The sequence below is a fragment of the Choristoneura fumiferana genome, chromosome 2, assembly GCF_025370935.1.
Source record: "Choristoneura fumiferana chromosome 2, NRCan_CFum_1, whole genome shotgun sequence".
NCBI classification, from domain to species: Eukaryota; Metazoa; Arthropoda; class Insecta; order Lepidoptera; family Tortricidae; genus Choristoneura; species Choristoneura fumiferana.
The window spans coordinates 12,181,338-12,196,751 of NC_133473.1; the positions used below are offsets into that span (position 1 = coordinate 12,181,338).

General features: G+C 37.6%; 1 protein-coding gene across 2 annotated transcripts in view; it reads left to right on the top strand.

Annotated features, from left to right (window-relative positions):
* The first annotated feature begins 215 nt into the window (after positions 1 to 215).
* Positions 216 to 15,414, top strand: part of Ten-a (Teneurin-a transmembrane protein) — a 486,497-nt gene continuing 471,298 nt past the window's right edge. For both annotated transcript variants that reach the window (XM_074109112.1, XM_074109118.1), the window contains exon 1: positions 216 to 378. The gene's annotated coding sequence lies outside the window, so the exon portion shown is untranslated. The remainder of the gene's footprint in view (positions 379 to 15,414) is intronic.

The window sequence follows — 15,414 nt, forward strand, 5'->3', positions numbered from 1 at the left end:
CTCAAAGTATTTATAATTGTATCATAAAAAATAGAAAAGAATATTATTTCATGTTCTAAGGAAAGAATCTCTTTTGCCAAGGTGTAGCCTTGTTTGCGTTAGGGCCAATCTAAGTGCAGTGCAGAATCGGTCGCGTTTCGTACTTAAAGGATGTACGTCCGGGCGCGCGCCGTGCCGGGCGCCGGGCGCCGGGCGGCAGTGCTGGCCGCCCCGCCGACGCGACCGGACGCGACGTCAGCTCCCGTCGCTCCCACCGCCACCTTGCGGATCTCCACGCCCGTTAATTAAATCAAGTGTCGCATGAACTAAGCTCACGTGAATCATAAGTTACCTGGAAACTGGAATGAACCGTCACAGTTTGTCGTGCGACAACTAATGGTATGCGAATTTATTGGCATACGGTTTTATTACGCTATGTTTTCAAAGTTTCATTTATTATTTACGCTTTGAAAGTTTTTTCGACGTCTTTGTTTCGTGCTTAGTATTACGTCAAACTACGGTTAAAGTTAGAAATAGGTGTTGTTATTTTAACCTTGTTACGACGAGAAAGGAACTTGCATTGCATATATCTAAGGCTGTAAATTTGCATGATATACTAGCTGTCTTCCAGATAAGCACCACGGATAATAATAATAACGCTAGTACGTAGTACGCTAAGGATATTAGTTTAGTCGTCGGTAAACAAAGTTAAGAATAACTTGCAGCGGGAACTAGATCTTATCTGTTTGGACAACAGGGCGGTATTCTGCAAGCAACGAGCCATTTTAGAATCAAAGCGGTTTAAAGTCCCGCCCGATAACTCGCAGATGATATTAATCGCTGCCGTTGCATCGCATTTTCATTTATCCGTCGCTGGCGCGGCGAGTTCGGCTTATCGAGTTACTAATTTAATTTTTGGTTTAATTAAGACGTTTATTACTGGCTGCCTCGGCTCATCTATATTTGTAGATCCATTATTATTCATATTGAAATAAATCATACCAACAAGATCGGGATGAAACAATGTTGTTGAAGATTATTATAGATACTGCCTGCGAGTAGGTACTGTAGCTGCTCGGTGTAGCACGTCTACGGCGTAGCACTTCGGTGTTTAGGTTTTTTGCGATATTCGTAGCTTGCTACGTAGATTAATTGTATGCGTAGATAGATAAGAAACAAGATATATGATTATACATATCATATATGTAACGCGAGATTTAGAACTACAATCCGTTTGCGGTGCACTTGCTGGAAAAAAATCTCAATTTAGTCGTTTGACCTGATTACCATAGAAATTCGACATTGAATCTAGATTTTCTTTCGCAAGTGATCATATTGTTTCTAATTCGTCACGGCGCTCTTGTCGATTTATTGGAAAATGTTGAGACAGACAGAGATGTTGAGACAGACATACAATAAAACAAAAGAGTATAAAAGCACATCACAGCGATGTACAAATGAGGTACCCACCGCCTGGTTTTCCAACCAATATCGCTCTTATGTCTTATCTTGCTGGGCAAAATTGAACAGCGATTAGGTGTTGAGCTGAGTTTAGAAGTGTGACAGTGTATGGAACTTTACTGTCAACCTTAAATCAGGTTTTTCCGTTTATTGTATTTCTCTGTTTTAGCTATTTTCTTGTCATTTTAACCGTCATAACTGAGCATATTTTTATAAGATAGGGGGCAAACCCGCAGAAATGGGTCAGCTGACGAAAAGCAATTACTATTTCCTATGGATACTCATAGCATAAGTAGAACTATGAGTGCGTTAGCGTATGATGGGAAAACAAAAGAAAATGGCGCTGACTACTAAACAGAAGTAGAGGGAAGTGATTGGTTGACTATTGCCAAAGACAAAGACGTTAGAAGAAACTGGAGGAGGACCCGAGGAGGAGCCCATATCCAAAAAAGCTAACCTGTACTAACTTTTAGATAAGAAAACAATTGAGTACTAAAAACATTTGACCTGGAAATGAAGAATAAGAAAAAAATAAAAGCTTTATAGAAGCTTTTATTTAGATTTTACCTGTCCCGTTGTCTGTCTGTCTGTAGTCAAATCTGGCAAGTCAAATTCGACCAACTTCCAGATGTCGGATTGACTTAAAAATTGACATACTTATGTAAATTGCGTGCAAATACAATTATCTGGCAGTGACACCCTGGTAGTACGGACTCTTCAACGGTTAATGGCATCGACTTGAAATTTGATATTCAAATGCAGTTTGGGCCCAGTGCAAGTACAGTCGACAAAAAGTACAGTCAGCAAAAAGTGCTTGCATTAATAATGTTTTAATTTTTACCAAAACTTACTATTTATTTTATTTTATTATACTGTATGATGCGTTGGGAGTAATGATTAGCTGAAAAACCTTACCAGAATTAAAACCTTTAAGTTGCTTTTGTTTAGGTTTCATCTGAGCTAGCTTAACTAAAATGAATTCAAAGTTATCCGAAAGTAGCAACTCGAACTGCGGTCCCTCGATGCGTAGTATAAATAAAAATTTTACCAGAAACCTTCTCTGTTATTTACATTTAATTTTACATACTCAACATATTATTTACTGAGCCTAGGCTGGGTGAAGTCCCTATTTAATTTCGTGACAGTTGGTCTGAAGGCCTAGAGGCAACGACCGAGTCTTTCAACCGTGGATACAAAATCGATGAACTAGGTTCTCGAGAGCATCTTGGACTAGCCATAGGGTGCGCTTTCATTGAGGCGGAGACACATAGAAACCAGGTGCCCCTTATTTCGCACAACATTAATTGTCTTAATATGAATTCATGAATGAATTCAATGAGTTAATTGTGCATAACAGCGAACTTACATAATTATAAAGAAGCATAACACATATTTAGCATAATAATGAATCCGCATAATTGAAATATGCATAACATTATTAAGTATAACTGTTATGAAATGAATACACGTAACTTTATCAAGCGAGTGAAAGCTTGTTCAGGGTAAAACTGACTCGGTTAGGTTAGGTTCAGAAGCCATTTTTTTATAATAGCCCAATAATAGATATTTATCACATAGTAGTTCACTTCTCAGATCTAATTGAATTGAGTAAATAAAACAATAATCATTTTACTTTCAGTAATAATTTTTCACTAACCTAATTATTATTATTATTATTATATTTAGCCTATAACTGTGTCCCACTGCTGGGCAAAGGCCTCTCCTCTTGACTTCCACATCTCCCTATCCAGAGCTATATTTGGCCACTCACTCAATTCCGCGTCCAGGTCATCTCGCCATCTCCGCCTCGGCCTGCCTTGCCGTCGGTGCCCGTCATGTGGTACCCACCATGTGGCTTTGTGCGCCCATCTTTGTGGGTGCATCCGGCAGACATGCCCGGCCCAGTCCCACTTAAGTTTGGCGGTCGCTTTTCCAACATCAGCTATTCGAGTCTTGGAGTGCAATGTGGTGTTCCGGATACGATCAATCCTTTTTGCCCCTAATATGCTGCGCTCCATAGCTCGTTGGCAAACCTTCAGTCTGGATTTCTGATTCTCAGTCAAAGACCATGTTTGCGCACCGTAGGTCAGGACAGGCAATACACACATGTCAACGAGTTTGCGCTTCAGCGTTAAAGGAAGGTTACCCTTCATGTGCTCCTTCATGGACCAGTAGCTCTTCCAAGCATTTTCAATACGCCTTTCAATTTCTTTGTCTTGCCTGTTGCTGAAAGAGACTACTTGGCCCAAGTAAATATATTCGTCAACAAAGTGTACTGTCTGCCCCTGTACTTGTATCCTGAGTTTCGTGGCATTGGTCATAATTTGGGTCTTTGACATGTTCATCATTAATCCAACCTGAAGGCTAGCCATGCTAAGTTGTTGTAGCATTTCCTCGAGTTGTTGGGCTGATGAAGAGAACAGAACAATGTCGTCGGCAAAACGAAGATTAGTTAGCCTCTCTTCACCGACAAGAATTCCCTTAGATTCCCAAGAGACCGCCAAGCTCTTGAAAACTCCTTCTAGGACGCAGTTAAATAATTTAGGAGACAGCGGATCGCCCTGTTTCACGCCTCGCCGTATTTGGAATGACTGGCCAGTTGACTGTAATCTTATGTCAGCAGTACTATTTTGGTAGATGGTCTGGATTATATTTATGTATGTGGGCTTGATATCAGTATATGCAAAAACTATCATTTGATTGTGATCGCGAGTGTCAGAAACATAACGCAATAAACCCTCAGGTTTAGTAGACCTACCCTTAACATCTCGTCCACCTATCACTCAGGCTCCGATTTTGGTTCCGGTACCGATTCCGTTTCTGGTTCCGATAAACTAAATTGAAAACATCTGGTTCCGCTTTCGATTCCGATAAAACCACATCCGTTACACCCCTGGTAGGAACTATCAAAAAAATGTTCAAGTGATTACTTTGCTGACTAAATAATATACATGGATTATTTCGAGCTTACTTCTAAACATTGGTAGAGCAGGTAAAGGAATAGGAATAGGTTGTAAATCGTTAAAGCTGTTTTTCTTTACTTTAGCCGTGCATGCAGCAGGGACATTAAGATTGGCTACGCTTTTCATTCGACTTTGCACGTAGATATTGCGTTTTGTCATGAACGCAGTTGGCGAGGAACGCTTTGAGGTTAAAATAGCGGAAGCTTACGCAAATAATACGTGGTAAATAATCTGTTGTGCCTTTACCTATACCTACATGCAGTTGTGAGAATACATTAGCTACGTTATATTGATCTATACCCGTATACCTCACAGCATCTTATGGAATTTTATTACTTAAAAAGTTAAAAAGCTTTAACTTATTTGTTGTAAAAGCCACATGAAAGGTTTTAAAATATTTGTACATACCGTCTTAATTTAAAATTGTAGCATATATCGTTTGGTTATAAAACCTGTGTGACAGATGGACAGACGGACGAATGGATCGACGGACGAACTTTGTATGTATAACAATCGGTTTCGTAACCTCATTCCCATATTGTTTTTCTTCGGCTGTATTAATTTTCTTGGGTAAATAAGTCACGGAAATGATGTTAGCCAATCAAGATTATTGTACCTACGTGACATTAAAAATATCTTGAGATATTTTCCTCACAATAATTAATGACATTTTCCTCGACTCTCAGCTTTTATACTTTTCCTTCGTTTTTATACGCATATTTTTATAATAGGCAAACAAAAAAACATAACATTGGTTTGTTCGATAATCAAAGAAATTTCATGATATTTCAAAAACGACATGATTACACTAAAATATTTCATTATTCATTTATATATTATATCGAGTACCTATTTTGGCAACGGCTCCGACGATTTCGACAAAATTTGCTGGGGCTTACAGGGGCGAACAATCGATCTAGCGGACTTGTCTCTTCAAAAACGCATGTTTGAATAGCGCATATTATTCAAAGCTCTGCGCAGGGGGAGACACTAGCACAAACCCAAACCGTAAAGAAACCGCCATGACAACGTCAGTTATCTTTGTATTTTGTCGTTGTCGCCATGACGGATCATAACCATAGAGTATTAATACCTATAGAAATCATGACATATTTATGAGTAACAAAATAAATGATATTAACATCAATAGTAGCGATAGAGCTATATTTCCAAAAATTTAATTGAAATAATATGATATTACGGCATCCTATGGACGTTTAAGATACTCAAAAAAAATAAACCATTAACATATAGTATGTGCTAGTGCTGCACTCTGACGGGATAAAATTGCAGTAATACTCCCTATTATACAAGATGTTCATTAAATAATTGAAAACCAGAAAATAGTTTGCTCAGAATCTGTTTCGATATGTTATCTATGGCACGCTCTCTGCTGTCAACGAGCAAGACCATAGCAAGACGGTGCCTGATGTTGTCATTCTCTTATTGTAAAATATATTAATAAACGACTTTCCATAATTACACGTCTCGTCTTCGGAATCTACATCAACCTTCGCACCATAACAGAATCGAGAGTAGAATCGATTACACTGTTTAAAATCTGGGGGCACGGTAGTGCCCCCGCCAAATCGAGCAAAAAAGCGGCACGGCCGTACCTACCATCCTTTCCTCGAAGCAGTTCAGGCCATTTTTGACTGCCCTATAAATTCGTTGTGGATAAAACTAGAATCAGCTTGTTGGTTTGTGTTAAAAAATCCCATTTTTGTATTGCCCAGTTAACTGACGAATGAATGCAACATCATCATCTCATCATCTCAGCCTATGTATATACGTCCTACTGCTGGGCATAGGCCTCTTCTCATAATGAGAGGGCTGGAGCCGTAGTTCCCACGCGGGCCCAGTGCAAATTGGGAACTTCACACACTTCATTGAATTGCTTCGCAGGTTTGTGCAGGATTCCTCACGACGTTTTCCTTCACTTTAGGCTCGTGGTGAATTTGACATATATCTAATTTCACACATGAATTTTGAAAAGCTCATAGGTGCGAGTCGGGGTTTGAACAAACGATCCTCTGCTTGAGAGGCCATAGATCAAACCACTAGGCCACCACGGCTTTTCTGCAATGTGCGCCAAATAAATGTTTTAGCGAGGTTGCCATACTATTTAGATAATTTAACGCAGGCCGTTTTGCTGTCAGTTTGAATTTCTTCTAAAACGTCACGTCCTAGCGCAACTGACAAAATACAAATTATGATTGTTTATAGAGTTAGAAGTCATGTAGAGTTATTGACTTAGCAAAATATACGAATATTTTTTAAATAATTAAGATATTCGAAAGTAAAATTCAATCAACTAACTTAAAAAGAAAAATAGTTTGGGTCGTCTGAGATTTTTAATTAATGTAATTGACACCTTGTAATGTTTTTGTAGCAAAAATTTTACACGTAATTGGTAATTTTGACAAATCAGTTAGTAGCGAGGTAGTTCAGCGGTCCAATGTTGGACTCTAAGGTTGGACTTGTAAGCTGAAGGGCTGGAGTTCAAATATAGGTCAGACGCGTCTTCATTTTTAAGCGACTTCAAAAAAGGAGGAGGTTATCAATTCGGTTGTATTTTTTTTTATGTTTGTGTCTCCGTCATTTATGGATCGATTTGAAATAATTTTTTGTAGATCGTTTAGGAATGCCTTCAATTAGGTCCCATAAGCACCAAATCAGGATATGATGGTTGGATCCCAAAGAAATCGAGGGAACTCTTTAAATATTGCAGAGACACCTATGGTAATTTGGATATATTTAGTAGCAATTCGTGCATTTGCTCTTGAAAATTATCATTTGGTGATGTGGAACTGATGATGAAGATCACATTTGACCAATGGAGCTACTACTCAATAACAAGTACCTCACGGGTTGAATTTCAATTACTTTAACAAAGTTGCTAAGCAATTTATGCTTATCGTAATACATATGGTGAAACGGAACGGGTGGCGAAGCACCAGGACTCCTCAATAATGAACGTCTCTGCACCGGAAAAAACAATCTTTCGTATAAGGTTACGAGCAGTTGACATTAAACTATTGTATCTTAGATAATTTACACTAAAAAGCGCGAAAAAAATGTATACCTAACAACAAATTTAATCGACTACAAAAAACCATGAAAATAATTTTTTACCAGTATAAAATCGGTGCCTCAGCACGAGCCAGCAGGAGTGTTTGAAGCCCAATATAATAGTAATGTAGGTGAGGTAGACGACTATAGGCCTGCTGCCTCGTGCTGAGGCACCTACTTCATACTGGTAGAAAATTATTTTCATGGTTTTTGTGCTCGGTTAAATTTTTTGATAAAAAAAAATTTCTTTATGTTTATGCTTCTCAAAATATGTGTTTTATTTGGTGAAAATATGATTTAACAAAAAAAACCTCTAAACAAGAGCTCGGTCGCCCAAGTACAAAGGTACTTTTCTTACTGTGACATTAAATATCTTGTTTAAATATTATATTATTAAGGCAACTAAATAATTCTACCGTTCCGACAGAATACGTGGGCGAGGGGTTAATCGAAAAACAATGATGCCAAAAGTGGCCAGTAAATAAGAACGTATACTTACTTATAAAATACGTATAAATACGTAAATACTTAGTTCCCGTACGTGAAGGATTTATGAATACTTAGTTAATTATTACTGTTATTAGCAAAAGAATAAATTGCATTCAAACTTATTGCTCACGTAAGTAACGTCACGTAAGTTGGGTGATCTGTTACTTTAAGCAGAGCATTAAGATTTGTGTTCACGGTATAAGCGCATAATGAAAGACGTCACATTTTCTTAAAAAAGTTGTTCTGAAACATTTGCTTTCATTTCATTCGTTTTGAAAACTTCCAGACTGCTCATGTTTGTTTGCGCAACACTAATTATTTAAAATTTCAACCACTGGCAGAAACAAAGCAGTTCCATTCGCAAGTAAAATCACCAGTTGAAAAATAATTTAATGACCTGCAAATAGCAAAAAAGACAGGAGTTTCTGAGCTCGCTGTTTGGCTTTTGCGAATTCAGACCCGTGCATTGCAGTTGGACGGACGTATTCGCAATCAATTCCCGTTCGCTTACTATCATGAAACGATCGTATTTGAAGTTGGTTCCACTTTAGCTGAGCCCCGTGGGATCGTGTCGCTGACGCAAACTTAATGTCTAAAATATGCATGAACAAAAAGTAATTATTTCTTTGCTCACCCGCGACCTTATGATTGCTATGTTTATGCAAAATATGCGTGCGTTCATACAGTTCCTACACCTCCACACTGTAAGAACACCCACAAATCACACAAACCCATCTATCACCACCACCACAATACACTGACGCGTTTCGAACTCAACCGAGCTCATCTTCAGAGCAACACAACCGTACACCATGCTACCATGCAAGTTCTTATTTATTGTCAATGGTCAAGCTCTATTGCCAATACGTTTGTACTTCATTAAGAAGAAGAAGCCAATAATAGTAAATTTTAGCGCCCGTGTATATGAAGGTACGTACGTCGAACCCATTATTTATATTTTGTGTAGTTAAGATTTTTATGTTGTAAATTACTTCATTTGTGTATTGTGAAAAAAATGTTTTAGTTGTCGTGTTCACTGTTGATGTATACTTTTAACTCCTAAATGGTTCCAACGGAAGACCAGCGTCGGCCGCAAGGTTGACATCATGCTGAGTTGGGACCATTTCGTGACAAAATTTATTTCCTTTTTTTCTTTTTCTTTTATTTGTAAAAATGTCACGAATAAATGTTTTTCTTTCTTTCTTTCTTTCTTTCTTTCTTTAGGCGTTGTAGGTAGAAATGCAAGTGTGTATTACTATAGAGGTTTACTTACCTTTGCTTATCTGTATAGGTATAAAACATTATTTGACATCTACGACACCGTAGTCAGGCCACATACTAAGTTGAGTGTGGAAATAAGGCATTTAGAGTCCGCGTGTGCCACCGACGTGCTCGAACTTAATACAACTGCTCTGGTTTTCGATAAGACGAGCTCATGACCTTATCTCTCCCCGCCACACATCAATCTACCGCTCTTCTTTAATTCCCTTGACCTAATTAAACACATTAAAACGTTATAAAATAATTAATTAACTGCCGCTTAATTTGTTTGAATGCCGCTTAAAAATATTCTTGCTGGCGTCCCGGGGATTTTCAGATTTTATTGATAGCGTAAGGTAAATTGATTGACGGTTTAAATGTAAGCCTATTTAATTTATTTCAAAGCGGTCTTGTGCTTCTTTGTGAAACTTCGACCGATATAGCCTTGGTTTTCATTATAAGTTACTAAACAGTAATAGCAAAGCTACAAATTTGCCTTGAGATAGCTCAATCAATAAAATCTTATAATTCGTAATGCCTTATTCATCTTCATGAATCAGATATGCACAGCCGCAGCTATGTAGCCAGGATTTGATTCGAATTTCTCGTCATCAAAATTACGTTCCGTCCAAATAATTTTCGAGCCCAATATTCATAGAGTAGTACCTACACGGTTAAATCAGAAATGGAAAATATTTGAGTGGAACATCCGCTGCCAAGGTCAATCCCACAAAGTCGCCGTTTCGAATGTGTGACGTGCATAATAAATTTACTGCGTCATGATACTCCCACCTCTCACATATCACACGATAATAATGCACTGAAATCCCAACGCACACCAAGGAAATTTCGATGGGAATCGACGTAGATATAATAGTCTTCTAAATTGTTCAAGTAAGATTTAACCTCGGCAAGAGTGAATTTCAGTTGAGCCGGCTTTTGCCTGGGCCATTGAACATGAGGCTGTGTTCACACGAGCGGCGAGCTCACGTCCTCCTGCCTCACACTGCTTGAGATTTAAGCCCGCCGTTTGAACTGGCTGAGACCGTCGAAGACCATCGTGATAGTCAATTAGAAAAGAAAACAGTTTTACGTTTACAAACTGTAAAAGGGTAGATATTGTTAATTTTTAAGTAGAGTGAGGAATCAGAACAAAATAACATCTACATACATTAAATATGAAACGTATCGCATTGAATGTGATCAAATCACAATTGAAATAGCTTGTATGTATGTATGTAAACTCTTTATTGTACAAAAGAAAAGAAACAAAACACAATTGACAAACTTAAAACTTACTTACTTTTTTACTTGTTATTAAATTCCTTGTTTTTTCTGTTCACAAACAACAGAGTTAATCACAAACAACGGTAATCCGCTTCAGCGAATCAATATTTGTATGAACGTTAACTATTCCAGGATCATCATGTTCCAGCATCGTAATTGCTTTGGTATTTGTTTCAAAAATGTTTATTATAGTTTATTAAAAATCCTAGCGTAACATTAATCTTCGATACTTAATCTGAATCAACACGCGACCCAATTTCAGGACCCTCCTTCAACTTAGAGATAAACCCCAGATTACTTCGATTTACATTAGTGAATCCGTTTTAGTAGGAAAGGCTTTGAAAAGCGTAGATGTCCACTAAAAGAAAAAGGAAAAAAAAGCGCACTTCTGCTTTTAGACTTAATTTTATTTTAGACGCGCAGTTTTATGGGCTCAGTGTCAGATAATCTAAATTCATTTCAGGTTGGTTTTCTCTGTTGTAATAAATCACTACGACTCGGAAATGTGTTGGTACAGCTGGATATCAATCATTTTCACATGGAATATGGATTGGGTGGAATCCTGAGATGGTAATCATATCGATGTTGTCACTTGGCAGTAATGTAATTCAGATATTACCCGAATAATAATCATGTCGCACGATTTTATATAGATAACGCTATTGGTTATTATTGGCGCATAATTACCAGGGGTGAAATGGATGGGGAATTCGAGTTATTTTTATATGTCTTTGAAGCGCTTTGCGTTATTATTCGTATCATCATACAATTTGGTTTCGGAACCTTAGCTAGGTTAGGTTTGAAAACAAAGCGTTGAAGCATTTATCTTTGCTCGGTGGCAGTTGCTCAAGATTCACGCGATATGTCTACTAAAACTCTTTCTACCTTCGTGTTTTCTTTCTTCAATAGATAGTAAAAATGTCCAAACTTTGATAATGGAGGCAAAACAGTGTTTATGACTTGCGAAACACGTAAAACATGTTAGCTATTGTTTGTTCCAATAGATGAAAACAGTCTTCATCGTCCCAGCCTATATTCTACTGTTGGGCACAGGCCTCCTCTCAGAATGAGAGACCTTGGACCATAGTTCCCACGCGGGTGCAGTGCGAATTGAGAACTTCACACACAGCGTTGAATTGCTTTTAGATTTCCTCACAATGTTTTCCTTCACCGTACAGCCCGTGGTAAATGCCAAATGCAGTTTTGCGAATGAATTTCGAAAAACTAACCCATTTTGATTTGTACCCACGATTCTCTCTTTGAGAGGCCATGGGTCGAACCACTAGGCCACCACATCTAAATTAGAAATCTGTACGTATTTTTAAGTTAAACCCAATAGTCTTTTCTTAGTTGCTTAATTTTTTTTTATTTACCCCGTCATTTAAACATGGCCTTAAGCAGCGTTTCGAGATGTGTGAGGATGTGTTGCGAGGAACATGTTTTTCATTAACCAATGGAAACGCTACATTTACCACGACTCGCTTCGCTCAGCTTTTTCCACCCAGATGTGCTGTGCGAGGATGTGTAAATGAAGCGTTTCTATTGGTAAATGAAAAACACATCTCTCGCAACACATCCATCCATGCACATTATTGGGTGGAAACGCTGATTAATAACATTTCCAATGTGTGTTGCTATGTACCTAAGCCTAGTTGTTGTTATTATTGGGCCAACGCCTGGATTATCGGGATATATTTCCTTGGCGATATTTGAAAGTTGTTATAGTTTCATCGCGAGTTTGATTGATAAGGGTGCGGCGAGTGTGATCACGTGCGCTCTCCTCGCCCCTCCTCGTCTCATTCTGATATATATCCAATTGGATCTTGCTCAGCAAATTTTCAACATCTGCTCCGCGCTGGGAGCATAAATTGTGAACACATTGCCAGACGTTTGTGTGTACACGAGCCTTTCGTCCGTGTAACCCAGCTTTGTTCTGCTGTAAAGAGTGATGTGAGTTGATCGCTGGATATTGCTAAAAAGATTTGTATGCTTAAAAACATTAACATAATTTAGTAAGTCATGCGTTACTTTGCGGAGGTCCATGTTAATGAAATACAAATAATTATTTTGCCCACCCGCGATGTTTTTTTCTTTTTTTGCCATAGTAGGGAGGGCCCAATCCGCACTGGGCTCGCGTGGGAACTATGGCCCAAGCCCTCTTGTTCTCAGAGGAGGCCTGTGCCCAGCAGTGGGACGTATATAGGCTGGGATGGAAGGGAAAAGAAACTAAATTTAACCCATGCTGTTCTACCTGACTAGATATTTTCATGCATTCCAGAGCATTTAGGCGTAACCTTTTACTGCAAAAATATAACACCTCTTAAGACGTGTACATAAGATCGCGTTGATTAACATAAATTTTACTTAGTTTAATTAATTAATCAAGTTCGCGTTTGTCAGCATCTCAATGGCACTGACTAAAAGCTAAGCTCGTGGTAATCTCATTGTTGTAGCGCGAATTAGCTATTGTCGCAACGTTAAAATTTTCCTCTTAAAGGAGCGTAACTGATCAAAGACAAAACGTAAAAAGTTTCAAGTGTTTCCATTCCGTTTCATTGTCAAAAAAGTTTCATTAGGGAAAAGTTGACGGATTTTGCCGCTTTATTGCCCAATTCATTTGTCCTGAAAACGGGAACAAACCGCTACTGTAAATAATGGAGGTCCGTCTCTTGTTGTTCGGCTCCAGATTACTGTGCAGTAAGTTTGTCGTGTTTCTCGTTATGCTCTAACAGGACAGGTACAAAATGAAGAGCCAACTTTGTTACCGTGCCTAATAAAGAAAGTCAGGTTGAGAATTCAGACAAAAAATGCTATAGATGAAAGTAAATACAACAATTTGCTCATCGAATAAGACAAAGACTTATTTCTAAAAGCACAAGTTTTAGGCTTTGAATTTACGGTTTGATATCTTTAAATTACTTTCTAGTATAATGGTTAAAAAGCAATTGTACCAATATTCTGTTGGATGAACGAATTGTATTCTTGGTGATGTATAAGAATCTACCTAGAATTATAGCTCGATGAAACCTGAATTAACAGGTACAGAGAGAAAGGAAATAAAAGCAAAGAAACGGGGTGTGCATTGTGCGAGAATTCGACGAGTCGCGCTATTCTGTCTAGAAATTCGCTAGGGACGTACCTAATGCCTGCAAATACGAATGTTTACCCAGAACTAACGCATGAAAACCCGCTTAATATTTATGCTAGAACTGAATTTCCTTCTGTTAAGAGGTTAAGAGTGAGATTTAGTTTTGGTAGGTAGGTTTGGGTTTAGGTGGGCAATATACCTATACAACCAGCTGTTGCCCGCTACTATCAATTTTTTAATGAATTAATATATGTGAATAATAAATTTATCGCAATCACACGGGAACTATGCGCCAGCATATTATGTGTCGCACAGATTTAGCTGCGCTGCACGGTTTGATAATGTGAGTAGACTAAATTAGGTTCCAATTTAGTGACTTACAACTTGCTTCTCTGAAGTCAGTACTTATTACTGAAATTTGGATGGACCATCATAAATAACACTCCCAGTCGGCAAATCACATTAGAAGAAACCGAATAAATCAGTTTCAAACAAAACTCTATGCAAGTAAAAAGCTTTCTGTAATAATTTCCGATATTGTGAATGTTGGATCTTCGTTGCGTTAACGACCCTATTAAAAAGTAATCGTCCGCAGCTAGGTGTCACCGGCAGTGCATTTCATTGTTAGCTTCCTTATTTAATAGGCAATATAGCTCAGAATTAAATATATTGCGATCATTAAAAGAAGATTTTATGGTATATATAATGTATATAGAAAAGTATCAGCTTATATATTCATAACAATACACAAGGTATTTTAGAACTAGGCACTGGAATATTCCAGCAGATTGTGTGGTTAGATTTTGCATTGAAATTTTTGAATCAATATGTGGTCATGTCTTTTTCAGACCGCGTGATATTTTTAAAGCCAAACAAATGTGAAAACATTTGTCACCTATGTACTTATAATAAAAAATCCTGAATAATATATAATCCTGAAGTAGAAGTATATAAGTTCGGGTGAACTAACCCAACTACCTTTCTTCTAATTACAATAACATTAAAACACATCAAAAAAAACCAGCAAAGATAAGTTGAGCCGTGGATCGAACCCATAATGGGAAGAACTCGCACATTGGTTCGAATGTAACGGTCTCAAAATCAACATGGATAAAACACTATACCTTCCCTTTTTGAGACATTCAAACAGTATAGCCTACGACTTGCCTCTACCCATAGCAAAGGCCGAAACTATCAGGTTTTTAGGTGTAGAACTAGACACACAATTGCGTTGGTCATGCCACATAAATTTGTTAAAGAAAAGGCTAGCTAGTGCCTGTTAGGCTTTGAAAATGTTATCTAAAATGTTAGACTCTACTTACAGTTCTTAGAACGGTTTATTTTTCGTATTTTGAGATTTTAATAAGGTATGGCCTTGAGGTCTGGGGTAATAGTGTTCATGTAAACGATGTTCTTGTGATGCAAAAGAAAGCTCTTAGGCACATTGAAAGGGCAAAACCTCTCGAACATTGCCGTCCACTTTTTGTGAAGCACAAGATACTGACTGTGATATCTCTTTACATATATTTGGTTTGCGTTTTTGTTTATAACAATAAGTCCAGTTTTAAATGCAATAGCAATAGTAGACCACGTAGATAATGTAAATTAAATATTGACCTTCAATTACCAGGATCTAAGAATTACATACATTTTAAAAGGAGTCTTGGTTATAATAGTATTAAAATTTATAATTATTTAAATGAGGACATAAAACAATGTAATAATATTAGTGAATTTTGTAGAAAATTAAAATCCTTCTTGATTATTCGACCATTTTATAATTTGAATGAATATTTTGATAAAGTATATAATTAA